Here is a 16,335-nt window from a genome sequence, read left to right on the forward strand (position 1 = left end):
TTTTGAAAATGATGCATGTTCCCAATTCGTGTACAGCGTACACAACAGAAGATATCACTGTTCATAAACTAAGCTGGGTATCACTGCTCTGACATGTTAGAGATACTTCAGACCAAGCCAAGTAACTTCTCACCAATCGATAAGCCTCTGTTTGGATCAGCTTTTACACCAGAGTGTCATTTTCAACATAGAAATAGCTACCATCAGTTCCGTGAACTTGGTGTGAAAGTATAAATGCCTTGGAGACAAAATTGTGAAGCGTGAAAGAAAGACCATGATATCTTCTGTAATTACAATGGTTAAATTTGAGGATCATCGGTACAAGGACCTGTGTTCTGAACTGGAATCTGCAGAAAAAAACATTGCTACCCAAGCAATAAATTGATAAGTTACACATCAGTTCTATTTAATAGCGAAAATCACAAAAAAATTCGTTAGCTGGTGCTCTAGATTGGCCCACACATACAAGACTTAACGGGGACTTAATGTTATAATAAACAAGTACAAATTACAGTGCCGGTCCTGTGGTGCTTGGATGGAGTGACGCTATGCCCCGGATTCGATTCCCGAACACATGAGGGATTTTTACCTCGAGATGAGGGCTGGTTCGGGGTCCGCTCCACCTATTAAGATTACTACACTTGACGAGGTATCTAACGATTAGACGGCGACCCCAGTACAGAAAGCCATTCGTCGTGCTGACCACGTTACACTTCGAAACTTGCAGGGCATCGCGCTGAGCAGCGGTCGCTTGGTAGGCCAAGGTTCAACATGAGTTTAGCGCCATGCAATGCATTTGCTTGTTAGTAGACTTTCAAACTCAAACCAAAAGAACTGCCGTTCCTCAAATAGGCCTACTTATGTAAGACAAGGTTTCTATGTTATAAAGTATGTCATTTTTAATACCTAAAACAATTTTTACAAACTAATTTTTCTGCTGAAATGTGTAAGGAAATTAAATTTTGAAATGTAATACAGTTCAAATAGGTTTCACACGAAAAACTGCTTAACACTAGTAAATTACTAGTACGTCATTTTAAGTCAGAAGATTCGACTGCGATCAGGACCTCCTTTCGCGAATTTCTTGTAAATCACGTGAAATCTACTTTAATAACGATGACACACCGTAAGCATCCACCAGATGCATTTTGAAAACACGCTGCATTCCAAGAATAGTTTCATAAAAATATCATGAACTCCGGCATTTCCTTTCCTAACGCGAATACGAGAGAAAACAACATCCCTTGTGTGAAGTAACTGAATACAGTGAATGGCTAATGAGCGAACTTGGTAAGGCGCACAATACCACTCCTAGTCAACCAGATGGTGAGCGAGAGAATCTCGCAGGGACTATCATGTTTCCACACGACGAAGAGACAGTAAAAATCTAAAAATAATAATTTTGTTATGCTGCCCTCAGGACAGATCCCCCTGTGGGTGGGGACGGTAGAATAACATCCAGGGTATCCCCTGTCACTCGCAAGATTAACAGGGGCTGCAGGGGCTCTCAATTTGGGCCCTTGGCTGAGTCCTGGTTCTAATCTCTCCTATTTGGTCCTGGCACTGCTTCCACTTACGTGTGCCAGGCTCCTCACTTTCATCTATCCCACCACCTCTCTTGTTCTTTTTCGACCCCGACGGAATTGGGTGTCTGCGTCTTTCACGTCCTTCGTGGCCCTTGTCTTTCTTCGCCCGATACCTTCGTTTTTCAAAGTGTCCGACCTCTTCCTTTTTTTCCTCTGATTAGTGCTAATAGAGAATGGTTGCCCTAGTAGTACAATTATAAAACTCTGATAAGAGCTTCAGTGATACACTACATAACAAACATTCTTATTAAATAAGGACGTAATTAGCAGACTGGGAACAATAGTTGAGAGAAATTTGATTAGCCTGCAGTAGAGAGCCTCCATGGCTGAGGCGGCAGCGAGCCGGCCTCTCAACGCTGGGTTCCGTGGTTCAAATCCCGGTCACTCCATGTGTACTGGACAAAGCGGAGACGGAACAGGATTTTCTGCTGGCACTCCGGTTTCCCCTGGCATCTTTCATTCCAGCGACATTCTGCAATGTAATTTCATTTCATCTGCCAGTCATTAATCATCGCTCCAGAGGAGTGCGACAAACTTCGGCAGCCGGCACAATTCCTATCCTCGCCGCTAGACAGGGGCTTCATTCATTCCATTCCTGACTCGGTCGAATAAGTGGAAACAGGCTGAGGATTTCTGCGAATGTGTTGTATTAGTAGGCCAGACAATAAGATCGTATGAACTGTCCAAACACATTTTGAGTCCATTGTTATCTTGTGCCAAGACATCACTTCACCAAATAGAATTGTTTAAACTAAATTAAACCTGCAGACAAAACGTGGTGGGTAATCAACAAATCCTGAATGCATTCCATTCTCAATACATTAATCTCGAAGCTTCAATTTACTTTTACATTTAATTTGAAAAATAATGTCGTCAATAAATGATCTAATCATGTCAGGACCTAATGTGGCCTATTTTGTTAGTAAGACTATAAACACTGAGTTCAACTAGGTATTTCTACCGAGAGTGAAGGCAGGCAACAACCAGAACCTCTTGGTGTGATCCAAAGGTACCTTGTTCTACACATCGTTTATTACAATATAACGTCATAAGTATTTCTACGAGTTGAGGAGTTTCTAGCTATACTAAGGACGACCAATTAGCAAAGCATACGAAGCATGCAGAATGTTAAAATATCATAGGCTTCATAGAGTCTTTCCTCCACCTGATCCATTGAGGCCATGCGAAAAAGAAAGTCTCAAAATGCGCTCTTTTATTCTTTTCGGACAGTGTACGTGTAAAATGAATACGTTTTATGCAGCATAGTACTGGCCGCACAGCTGTGAGCGGGAGAGGCTGGGATTCAATCAGGCCTGAAGACGGTTTACCGTGGTCTGACATATTCAAACCAAACCTGAATTAAAGCCAAGGCGATCCATGTCATCGTCATCGGAGTTGGTACGACGTTAAAAAGACAGTTTGCTTAAGAAATACAAGTATCAAGCACTATTTCGGGAGCCTTTAAAAATGTCGAAAGCAGTATCGGGGAAAACATATCTGGACCACGGTCTACCTTAAAATAATTGTGGATAAGCCATGAATATCTTCAGATAAGAGGCAATCCACTAAATGCATTTAGAAAGAACACCTCTCATAATGGTTACGGAAGAATTTGATGCATTTCATACTTCCGCCTGAAGGGTGTCCTATAAAAGGAACAGTTATTCTCACGCACGCAGTCCAATGTCAGAGAAAGAATTATACTCTATGTTTTCCTTATAGCCACTCTCCATCTCGAGAGAAAAGAATGACCATTTTATATTGAGTTTACTTGGTGTAAGACTGAAGCCCACAGGGCCTAAAGGTTTCGCCCCAGGAATCACCAGCTCGACCAGTCGCAGAGATAAGCGTCTGATATTCGATTGTAAATTATTCAGGACAGAGTGGCTTTAAAATTCATGGCGTGGTAGAAACCCCTCCAGCCTTTCCCGAGACACCATCTGACTAGTACTACTACTACCTGCCTATTTGTTTAGAATTGAGAAGAAAAATTACCATTGCTTTACGTTGCACCGACCCAGATAGGTCTTAAGGCGACAACGAGGCAGGGAAGGGCATTTGCCTGATGTGAAACAATTTTCAGAGCTGCTGACAGTAGGGTTCGAAGTCTCCATCTCCCGAATGCAAACTCACAGCACAGCCAACTCGCTCGGTGATACTGTTGTAGCTTCAGTGAACTCCACGCGCAGGCCTGCTCCTGCAATAGTGTGTCCTCATCAAAACTATCCTTCCAATCAAAACATTAAAATACATTAGTGAAGATAGGTAACTGGTGTCCTCTGCGATAAAAAGATGCCCAAATACTTGAAGGATATTCTCTATGGAGTGAGAATGTCGTCCTTATAGTCAATGGGGCTGACTCTCTTGCACCATGTGCGGCGCGGCGTAGACTTTGTGTGGAGAAAGCAAGAGAGGCTCGACTGCGGTGGTATGGCCATGTTATGCCCTTCAGCTTGATCGAGATGGCCGCCGACCGCGAGTGTTGTGTATCTCATTCCTCAAGACGTTCTAGACAGGGACAAATTGCGAAAATGAAGCTGAATAGCGTACCCCGTTTGATGGCAAAAACGCCAGGAAAAAGATAGTGTAAAAAGGCATACCGGAAAGCGCCAGAAAGGATTATTCATTAATAAAGAGACTGCAAAACTACACAATAGAATTGAAATCGCCAAGGCCTTGCCTAATTTCCAAATCAGTAAATTAAAACATACACTGACTGAGGAAATGTCATGGGATAGCGTAGCACTGATGCGCAGGTGTGTTGTCTGCGCACCACACGCCCCCTGTGCCAGCGGCAGTGGTATAGGAGACCTTGTGAGCAGTGGCTGTGCATATGACAGGTGTAACATGGAACGTCGTCATGAGTTGATACCGTTCGAACGGAGTATGGTGGTCGGTGCCCGACGGATGGGAAGTGCGATTTCGGAAGTGGTGCGGGAATTCGGCATCACACGATTAACCGTGTCCAGGGTGTATCGTGAATGGTTGAATGCGGGTGTCACCGTCTACAACAGACGAACGACCGGCCGTCCAGCCACCCTCGATGACCGTGACCGGCGACATCTGAGACGGATTGTCAATAGTGACAGACGGGCAACCGTGCAACAAATCACGGCTCAATTCAACACAGGCCGTGCTAGACACCTCTCCCAGTGGTTAATCCGTAGGAACATGGGTTCTATGGGGTATGGGAGCCGGCGCCGCACGTGGGTGCCACTGTTAACCCAACGTCATTGGGCAAACGACGCGCATTTGTCGCCAGTCACCAGGGCTGGACACTGGAACAATGGCGTAACGTGATATGGTAGGACGAATCACTATTTCAACTGCACCATGCCGATGGGAGGCACCGTGTATGGCGCAGACCACATGAAGCGATGGATCCCGCCTGCCTCGAAGGTGTGGTCCATGGCGCTGTATCTCTTATGGTCTGAGGTGCATTTTCCTGGTATGGAATGGGCCCCCTAGTTGTTCTAGAAGAGACTGAATGGTACGCGGTATGTTGAGCTGCTCGGAGACCATTTCCACCCATTTTTGACCTTCCAGCACCCAGACGGTTTTGAGGTGTTTCAAGATGATAACGCGCCGCCACATCGCTCCCACGTCGCCCGGAAATGGTTCCGGGAACATGCAGCGGAGGTCCAACGACTGCCATGGCCACCCAGGAGCCCCGATATGAACCCTATCGAGCATATCTGGGATGTCCTGGAACGCAGGCTCCTTGTCATGGATCCTGCACCCACGAACAGACCAGCATTGGCGGCCGCTCTGCAAACGATTTGGTATCAGCTGCGTCCAGATGACTACCAGGGACTTGTCGACTCACTTCCACGGCGTCTCACTGCAGTTCGCAGGGCCAGAGGTGGCCCCACACGCTAGTAGGTGACTATCCCATAACATTTGCTAAGTCAGTGTATACTACTTAAATAAATAATGAAAAGCAAGATAAAAAGATATAGAGGAAATATAAAACAACTCCACAGCAAAATCGATGAAATTGCTCTATGGGAATGATGTGCTGGCGTACGGTGTCCACGTATGGCAATATAATGGCAAATATATCGTGGACCAGTAAGTAGACATTATTATAATCATACAAATCAGTTACATCATTACTACTGGATTGAAAAAAAAACCGAGAACATGACAATAGCTGGTGTACGTCCCGTTCTCGACCACCGCAGCTTCGAGTGAGTACAGTAGTATCACCACAAAGCAGTAGTAGAAGACTCGAATGAGGAACTCATCCGGCTCCCTGACTGCAACCTTCGCTGTGGGTAGAATAACACCAACGGTATCCCCTACCTGTCGTTTGATCGAGGTAGACGCCGAGCGTTAAGCACTAGGGAGCGTGGGTTGGCGGCCACCACCACCACCACGTTAACCAAGTCCTGGTATTTCGTGCACTTACTTGTGCCGGGCTCCTATCCGACCTCCCTTGGTCAACTCTTGTTCTTTTTCAACCCCGAAGATATTACATCTTTCATTTTCACGCTCTTCGTGGCTCTTTATTTGACCAATACCTTCATTTTTCGCAGTGTTGAATCTCTTCCACTTTTTCCCTATGATTGCTGTTATTAGAGAATGATTGTTCAGTTGTATTTCCCTTAAAACACTATTCACCACCTTCGCTTCACAGTCTCGCGGGTTCGATTCCCGATCGGGTTGGGGATTTTCGTCGCGTATGGTCAATTTCTTTAGTCCGTGCACTGGGTGTTCCTATTTATCGCAACACACATCTTAATAAACACCACACGACACTACCACCCTCCACGCAGATTGGGCGTCAGGATCAGCAACCGCCCGTAAAACAAGGCCATCAAGATGTTGAGAACAGCGGAATAAGAAGTGTGAAGGAACGTTTCCTCACAAATGACATAATCGGTTCGACTCAAATCATTCGTTAAATGCAAATGTATTTTAACACATGTTCCTTGAAGATACATGTTTAATAATAATAATACTAAGTATTTTTACGGCTTAAGCCTCCTCATACTGAGCGGAAGGAAGACGGGGCGTGAATGTTGGGAAATATCCTTTCGCTGGTGGCTCACATTTACACCTATTGGAGGGGAAAAGCGCTGCGCCGAAGAAGAGGAAGTTGTTCGGCGAGAATATTTCTTCCGCTTCTCCCGCCGGAATTTCATTTCGGTAACATTCGCTGTTTCGCAGTCGCGGTGAGTCCATGCGTTTGCTTCCTCAGCGGATATTCTCATTGCTGAGAGATGTTTCAACTGGGCTGTGAAAAACTTATTCAAATAGTTCAAAATACAGTTTTCTATGTAACACGTCTTAAGTAGATATGGGATTTATATGCAAATACACATTTTGTTTGCCGACAAGGAAGTGCGTTTGAAGGTGAAAATGGACTAATTATTAAGTTTAACAATGCATATATCTGAACTTTCGGATTTACTGTACATGTTTTCAACTTTTATTGTGCATATTTTAACATGTTTTACAAGCAGTCTTCAAGAAAATGTAAAGGAATTAATCCCGTGGATTCTTTCGGCAATGAAACGGTTCAAAAAGGAAACTGGCACTTAGCAAGACACACTTCCAAACCATAACAGAATCAATGAAAAAGTTAGAAACACGTGGGTCGCCTCTTGCTATTTCGCTGGGCATTATGGAGAACGTCAAGCGTGAACTGTCGAAATCCGGGCTACGACATCATGACAGCTATAAACACATGTTTGGCTGGTACATGATAATGTGGATCTACCAGAATTTTTAACACCTGCACTCGCTCCGGAATTCAAGTACTATCCTGCCACATCTGCACACTGAAGCTGGTTTCGACAAACGCCACAGTTCTAAACTTTTGGAGAAGACTGTTGTAGCGTACTGCAGAGCAAATTATGGACAGGGAAAGTAGGGTGTTCAGTGTGAAATGTAAGTTGTATATCTTCAGGTTTGAGGTTTTTTCACGGTTTCCTTACAACCTTACTATTTTTCATTTATCATGTGTATTAATTAACACGGTGTCTCTTATCTACTGTGCACGGATTTTTGCATTAGTCGAACAGCCGCACCTGTAAGTAGTGTTAATTTTTGTTTTTGATTCAGATGTTTATTCGTGATCATCACTCGTGTGAGTGAAACGCGTGAGTCTAGTGAAGTAATGTTACGTTTGCATTTCATATAAGTGTTGAATAGCATCAAAATAAGTGCATACTAAAATGTATATTCCACCACTTTTTGTAACACAGTTGCTTCCTTATATTGGTGATTTATACAGCATATAAATTCGATGTCTAATCCTAAGTTATAGCAATATTACTGAAATAGCAGTAGAAATTTATCAATGCTTATCCGAACATACACTACGATTTTATCTTACGGTACAGAAACGATTGAAACTATGTAGAAAATTCACCATTTAACGTTCTAGATCAGAGGTGCTGAGCTGGTCTGTCGTAAATGCGGGCAGCTCACGTGGCAAGCATACGTCACAGTGCAGCAAGAGAGCGAACACACTTTGCAGGGAGGAGAACAATCACGTTCAATTTTGATTACGAAATTTCCTGGACTATTCAGCGAAATGCTGATTTAGAATAAAACGCTATAATGGCAAGGTAACCGACCTTTTCAAGGGATTCCGGTCTGATTAATACTGCGCTTGCTATAAACAGTAAGTTTTATTTTTTTTATGTTCATTTATTCGTTGAAAGAAAACTGGCACGTTATAATTTTTTGTTACATTCTAGCAAGGTACAGGGTTTAAGCGTACAAGCTACGATTTACAATTTCTTGGATGGGAATGCCAGTATTTATATTTTCAAAAAGTAAAATTCCTGCCTCTCATTAAGTAAAACGTAATATAATTACATAATTTAACAAATTTACTGCTGACCGAGCTCGATAGCTGCAGTTGCTTAAGTGCGGCCAATATCCAGTATTCGGGAGATAGTAGGTTCGAGCCCCACTATCGGCAGCCCTGAAAATGGTTTTCCGTGGTTTCCCATTTTCACACCAGGCAAATGCTGGGGCTGTACCTTAATTAAGGCCACGGCCGCTTCCTTCCCACTCCTAGCCCTTCCCTGTCCCATCGTCGCCATAAGACCTATCTGTGTCGGTGCGACGTAAAACAACTAGCAAAAAAAAAATTACTGCTTGATTTTGCATAGTACTGTAGTGTTGTGTGACTTTCCCGTTCACTTAATTTCTGAAAATAGTATTTTAAACTTAACAGGCGTACGATGATAATAGGTAGCCTGTAAATGGCGAGGGACTTTCATCGCGAGTGACGACAGAGATTAAAGTAGAACAACAATGTAAATGCATCTACCTGACAGACTTACAGTACGCCCTCAAATAAATAACCCGACTGATTTTATTGCCGGTAAGCATGTTTGGAGTGTTGGCGAATTTATCAGATAATTTAAACCCATACACCTACAAGCCACAACTTATGCACTTTAACTCAGTACTATACTGCATTAGAAATGTTTGTAAAGGACATCTTAAAACAGTGAAGACTGTAATTCAGTACGTAGATTATAAAAGTATTTAAGGTTGTAGGCCTAACTCTTTATTGTATCCTGTAAAAATACATGAAGTGGAATGAACATAAATGACTTCTTGCAACGGAAATTGAAAATGACGTAGATTTCTGCCCTGTTTCTTCCATTATTTAGTCGGGTATCGGCGCAGAGATCGAGAGTGACTGGGAGAACTGCCGCCAGCGCACCACCGTGAGCACTTCTGATCTGGATTAATTTGTGCCGTGAACTGAAATTTTGCCTTTGTTCTCCCGTTTCAGCATCTTCAACCAACAGAGCAAGAGATCCAGTAGCTGGCCTACGCTTGACACATAACTGACATCACGATCAGCTGCGCGCTACGTATGAGAACAAGCAGGAAGAAATACTTCACGGAACTTCCTCTCTCCGCGTCTCCCTTCCAGTAAGCACGAGCTGTTGTCCTGCAGTACCCGCCAACTGAGCACAAGTTCCACGATTCACCGAAAATTGTAAAAGAGCGACTAAATCATAGAACTGTGCAGGACAAACAAATGAGTAATGGAATGTACTGACGAGAGGCTCATCACCGAACAGAGCTCCATTGCAGCTAGATTATAGTATTTTGTAATTTTCTAAATTACCTTAACGGGAAAATGCATTAAAACAATATTGCAGTTTAATGAGCTTCAACATATCAATAACACTGTAAATACAGCCAGAGAGGTTTTTGGAATTTAAACATTAAATACAGGGTGGTCGTAAACAACGTGAACCGGTTATATAAGCTTTATAGGGTTGGTCATACTGATATCGCATGCCATTGTTATTTTATCAGCTGCTGAAGTTAGCCAATCAGATCGCTTCGCGGGCCAATTCAAATTGACTTTCTAACGTGATGATGCTAAAATCTACGCGTGGCTTAAAACCGGCTTGAGAGCGTCAATCGAAGAAAATAAGTTGGCGGGGAACACCGACATGTGCAACGACATAGTGCATGTAACAAAATGTGTGATGTAAAGTGTAACCCTAGCCACCGTGCAGGCTGTGATGTAAAGTGTAACCCTAGCCACCGTTCACGCTGTGATGTGAAGTGTAACCCTAGCCACCGCGCAGGCTGTGATGTAAAGTGTAACACAATGTTAATTAGCAACCGTGCAGGCTGTTGCCGTTGCCATCTGAAATCAGTTAATTGTTCAGAAGACTCCCCAAACTGTCCCTCTGATCCCAATCAAGAAGCAGACCTCAACCATACAATTTTAGGACGCAATGGACACAAACCACAAGGAACCAATTTTTATATCACACGCTTATAAAACTCTAAGTTCCACTTCCCACGTCCGCTTCGTCAAAGTGTTGCGTTTGTTCTACAGTCTGTATTTAAACTATCCTAATCCAACCCGAGTTCCTGTACCGTAACTTACAAATCGAATGCAAAAATGTTAATAAAAACAAACCAGGAGCCGTTAATGGATGGTCATGTCCGGGAGACATATTTATGATAATTTGATTTTCCACTAGGGAACATTCACATCATTAGATAGTTATTTGGGGGTATTTATTTAAGAATAGGAAATAACACACGGTATTATCCCAACATTACAACATTTTAATGTAGCCCTATACAAACAACTTTCGAACACTTCATATCGACTACTCATTTTTGGCAGCCTGATCCTCAGAGCGAGCAGAGAAATAATCATGAAAGGACGGGCAATTCATGATTCATAAGCGGTATCGAAACTATGATGATCAAAGTGAAAAGATAATAACTACGTGCTTGTTTTGCTCTGGCAGCGATGTCAAATAACTCTATTCCATGCAATAATCGAACGACTAACTAGAACTGAAGACCTTTATAAATACATTAATCAACAAAATAGACAGGCGACTACCAAAGGTGAAATTTCGAAATAACGAAGAAATTAAGAACATGCTAAGAAACAACCACCTTGGTTAAAAGGAGCTGAAATGTCCTCTCTTATGTAGGTTAAAATTGTCTAATTATTGCTAAATCTTCTATTGAAGAAGTTGCATTGCTTAAATCTGTTTCAAGTTCACCGACAAAAAGGCGAGCTTTCTAATTTCAATGAAATATCATATTTAATTAAAGTAGAATTACAGATTTAAAAATATTTCATAAAATACCTATTTCGGGAAAGCAATAAAATGCAAAATATTGGTGCAGTGCTCTCCTATTTGTCAGCTTTGATGGTCGGGAATAACAGAAAAAGTAAGTTTTTGGACATATGGCTGAAATTCGAAGTCTGCCGTAACACACTGCATTTCATACTGCACATAGCGACACAGATTAATTCTAACAATAACTTAGTGAACTTGTTTATGGACTTAATACATGATTCATCAATTTATTAAGCAAACTGTAAATTTATTTTTGGGATGAAATGTGTAAAATTAATAACATTTTCGACTTTCCCTCAAGATACCGTTCGAGCAGATACATATACCGGTGTTTCAGATGTCGGAAACAGTCGACGGGAATGACCAGAAGCTCGGGCTACTAACTAGCTTGAGAAAGGCCATTAAAAATAGTTGTCTAAAAGCAGATAAAGCTAACATCAACCCACGAGTTACTTAACCTACATACGAAACGTATATCGTGCACAATTCATTTATGTCCATTAAGTAATTTTCACGAGGTATTGATTACCAGTGTCCGCTAAGGCACGACACAAATAGTAGTTGACCACAGCACGCGACATTTCTAGTCATGCTAGAGTTCTACTGTAATTTCTTCTACGACTATGGATTCTAAAAGAGCATCAAGTTTACCACGACAGTTTTTAACAATGCTGCTTGTTTTAATGTCTCTTCGGGATGCTGGGATGACTGAATCCTGGTTCACTGCAGTTCTTTACTATGAGGGAACCTACGATGCGGATTTGTCATCTTTAACCACTCGCAAACTTCATCAACTTTAGCTAGGACATAATCCCTTAACTTTACTACTACTACTACTACTACTACTACTAGTAGTAGTAGAAGTAATAATAATAATAATAATAATAATAATAATAATAATAATAATAATAATAATAATAATAATAATAATAATAATAATAATCTATTGCTTCAGCTTTCATATTCTTTAATCATGTTTGTAGCAGTATACATATTTGCACGTCAGCTCAAAATTTGCCAACGTTCTTAGCGTTGGTGTTGCATAGTGCCAGATCAAGAAATTAAGACGCGTATGGGCACGAAGGGTAGTTCACTGGGTGCCGTGTCGTCTCATGTTCACCACAGTCGCACAAGGTGTGTGATCCCTGCATGAAACCGCATTTGTTTAGGTTGTCCTTGGATCTACCAAACCAAACTCATAGGCCGTTTCACGACTTCCATGTTGTCCCCAGATTCCCCATCTTCAATGGTGGGGCCGTTTGACACTTTCCAGGTGCCCGGCAATTTACAGTTCGAGACTTCATCTCTGGTTTTCTAGAAGTGTTTATCAGTTCAGTCGAGTTGTCGGCATCATCCGCAGTTACTTCACGACGAGTGTCAGATATGTCTAAGGGTTGGTTTTAGACACCCTGTGATCAACATCGATCTTTTTGGCGTGGTCTCTCATAAACCGTCCAGCGGCGTTTCTACTCTCGGAGACCTGAGCAACTGTACGGGAAGCGCGTGCACGTGTTGGACCTAGCATCAGTATCTCAGCTGTTATCACTGCAAAAACTGTATTTACGTATGCAAAAGTTATTTTAAGTACGAGTCAGGCACGTAATGCATTTGTTGAGCAATTTCCTGGTGAAGTACCACCTTCATGAGCATAGATTCAGGTAATCTATATATATAAAATAACTTGTCCTGACTGACTGACTGACTGACTGACTGACTGACTGACTGACTGACTGATTCATCATCGCCGAGCCAAAACTACTGGACATAAAGAAATGAAATTTTGAGGATATATTCATATTAAGATGTAGGTGCTCGCTAAGAGAGGATTTTTGGATATTCCTTCGCTAAGGGGGTGAAGAGGGGGGTGAAATTTTAAAATGAGTGTATCTATATCTCAAAACTTTAAAAGTTTACAGATGTAAAAATTGGTATTTAGAATCTTCTTTAAAAATAAGGAAACACGTATTTTTTGTTTTCAGAAAATCCCAATAAGAGGGGTGAAAAAGGGTGAAAATTGGGAAAAATGGGTTGAATGCCTTTAATCAGTATACCGGTACTTATATCTCAGAAACTGAAGATATTACAGACCTGAAAATTGGTACTTTTGATCTCTTTTAAAAATAAAGAAACACGTATTTTTTTGTTTTTGGAAAATCCAATTAATGGGAGGGTGAAAAGGGGGTGAATTTTTAAAATGAGTGAATCAATATCTCCAAACGTTTAAAGTTTGCAGATGTAAAAATTGGCATTTAGAATCTTCATTAAAAATAAAGAAACACGTATTTTTTCGTTTTCGGAAAATCGCAATAGGAGGAGTGAAAAGGGGTGAAAAAAGGGTTAAATGCCTTTAATGAGGCTACTTATATCTCAGAAAATGAAGATATTACAGACCTGAAAATTGGTGTTTGGGATCTCTTTTAAAAACAAAGAAACACGTATTTTTTTGTTTCTGGAAAATCCAATTAAAGGGGGGTGAAAAGGGGGTAATATTTTAAAATGAGTGTATCTATATCTCAAAACCTTTAAAGGTTATAGATGTGAAAATTGGTATTTAGAATCTCCTTTAAAAATAAAGAAACATGTATATTTTGTTTTCGGAAAATCCTAATAGGAAGGGTGGATAAGTTCGAAAAAGTTGTCCAATGCCTTTCATGAGTCTACTTATATTTCAGAACCTGAAGATATTACAGACCTGAAAATTGGTGTTTGGGATCTCCTTTAAAATAAAGAAACACGTATTTTTTTGGTTTCGGAAAATCCAATTAATGGGGGGGGTGAAAAGGGGGTGATTTTTTTAAAATGAGTGTATTTATATCTCAAAACTTTTAAAGTTTATAGATGTAAAAATTGGTATTTAGAATCTCTTTTAAAAATAAAGAAACACGTATTCTTTTGTTTTCGGAAAATCCCAATAGGAAGGGTGTAAAAGGATGAATAATGGGTTGAATGCCTTAAATGAGGCTACTTATATTTCAGAACCTGAAGATATTACAGACCTGAAAATTGGTATTTGGGATCTACTTTAAAAGTAAAGAAACACGTATTTTTTTGTTTTTGAAAATTCCAAATATTGGAGGGTGAAAAGGGGGGATGAATTTTTTAAAATGAGTGTGTCTACATCTTAGAACTTTAAAATTTACAGATGTAAAAATTGGTAGTTAGAATCTCCTCTAAAAATAAAGGAACACGTATTTTTTTGTTTGCTGTAAATCGCAATAGGTGAGGTGTAAAAGGGTGAAAAATGGGTTGAATGCCTTTAATGAGGATACATATATCTCAGAAACGAAAGATATTACAGAACTGAAAATTTGTATATGGGATCTCCTTTATGAATAAAGAAACACGTATTTTTTTAATTTTTGGAAAATCCAATTAATGGCGGTTAAACAGGAGTGACAAGCTGGGGTGAATTTTTTGAAAGACTATATCTACAGACTATCTTGGAAACGTAAAATGTTACAGACGTAAAAAGTGGGTGTTTGGAATCTCCTGTAAATGTAAAGAAACATAGGTGATTTGTTTTTGGAAACTCCACTTAAGGGGAACTCAAAACGGGAGAAATTTTAAAATGAGAATTTTTACAGTATATCTAAAAAAACTTAGCATGTTACAGAAGTTAAAAATGGTATTTTTTATCTCTATTAAACATAAAGAAACGTATATTTTTAGTTTTCGGAAATACCACTTGGGTGGTAAATGTAACTGAAAATGGTGTTGAATTCTTTTAATTAGGCTACTGATATCTCACAAATGAAGATGTTACAGACGTGAAATTTGATACTTGCAAACTGTTTTAAAAGTAAAGAAACACGTATTCTCGGAAAATCCAATGAAGGGGGGGGGGGGGGTGTGGTGAAATAATTGAAAATTTAATTGACTTAATTGTATGAGAATACATACATCTAATTAAAAATTAAAGCTGTTACAGGCGTGAAATTCGTATTTGGATATCCTTTAAAAACAAAGAAAAACGCGTTTTTGGGAGGAAACCATCTTGGAGGGCGAGAGTGTAAAGGAGTTGAATTCCTTTCATGAGGACACATAAATCAAAATCTGAAGAAGTTAGAGTCGTGATAATTGGTATTTAGAAGATCCTTTACTATTAAAGAAACAAGTATTCACTTAGTGGGGGTTGGGGAGTAGTGTGAAATGAAGTGAAAAAATAAATTATTTTTATGGGGATACTTATATTTCAAAACTGAAGGTAATAGACGTGAACATTGGTGTTTGGAATCTCCTTTAACCATAAAGAAACAAGCCGCCTTTTAATTTATTTTTTTTTTTGGGGGGGGGGAGTGGGTGGCGGTAAATAAACTTAATGGTGGTGGGGTGTAGAAGGAGGTGAGACCAATTGATTTTACTGTTCTTAATGTACTTATAAGGATCATCCGTTGCTCAGGCGGCAGCGCGCCGGCATCTCACAGCTGGGTTCCGTGGTTCAAATCCCGGTCACTACATGTGTCATTCGTGCTGGACAAAACGGAGGCTGGACAGGATTTTCTCCGGATACTCCGGTTTTCCCTGTCATCAGCCATTACAGCAACACATAATAGTAATAATAATAATAATAATAATAATAATAATAATAATAATAATAATAATAATAATAATGTTCCGGACCGTTGTCAGTTGTGCGCTGGAAACGGCTCCTGGACTGGAGAATGCAGGCCGGCCGCGGGTTCAGTGCCACCAAGGCACCCAATATGACACCACGCCGGTTCCCCTGAAGGATTTTATCCATATTAAAAATGATTATAGGAAAATATGGCAAAGATTTAGTGACCCAACTGACCGGGAGGAATACCTGAGCCTAGCCCGGGAAGTACGAAATCGATTGCTGGAAAGGAAGATTGAAAAATGGCAGGAAACATGCCGTAATCTAATAGAAAACGAGTCAGATCGGGAATTTTGGTGTATTCTCGCCGAAAACGAGTCAGATCGCGAATTTCGGCGGATTATATATCTAAAACAATAACCATTCAATTACAAATTTCAGTATAATACCGTAGCGAAGCACGGGTATCTTGCTAGTATTGTAAATAAATTTGAAACTACTGATTCAGCGCGCAATAGAAAACATGCGCACACACGAATAGTTTTAACAGAGGAAACGCTGGATGATGTTGGTGCGAATCTTGAACGGC

The sequence above is a fragment of the Anabrus simplex genome, chromosome 3, assembly GCF_040414725.1.
Source record: "Anabrus simplex isolate iqAnaSimp1 chromosome 3, ASM4041472v1, whole genome shotgun sequence".
Lineage (NCBI taxonomy): Eukaryota > Metazoa > Arthropoda > Insecta > Orthoptera > Tettigoniidae > Anabrus > Anabrus simplex.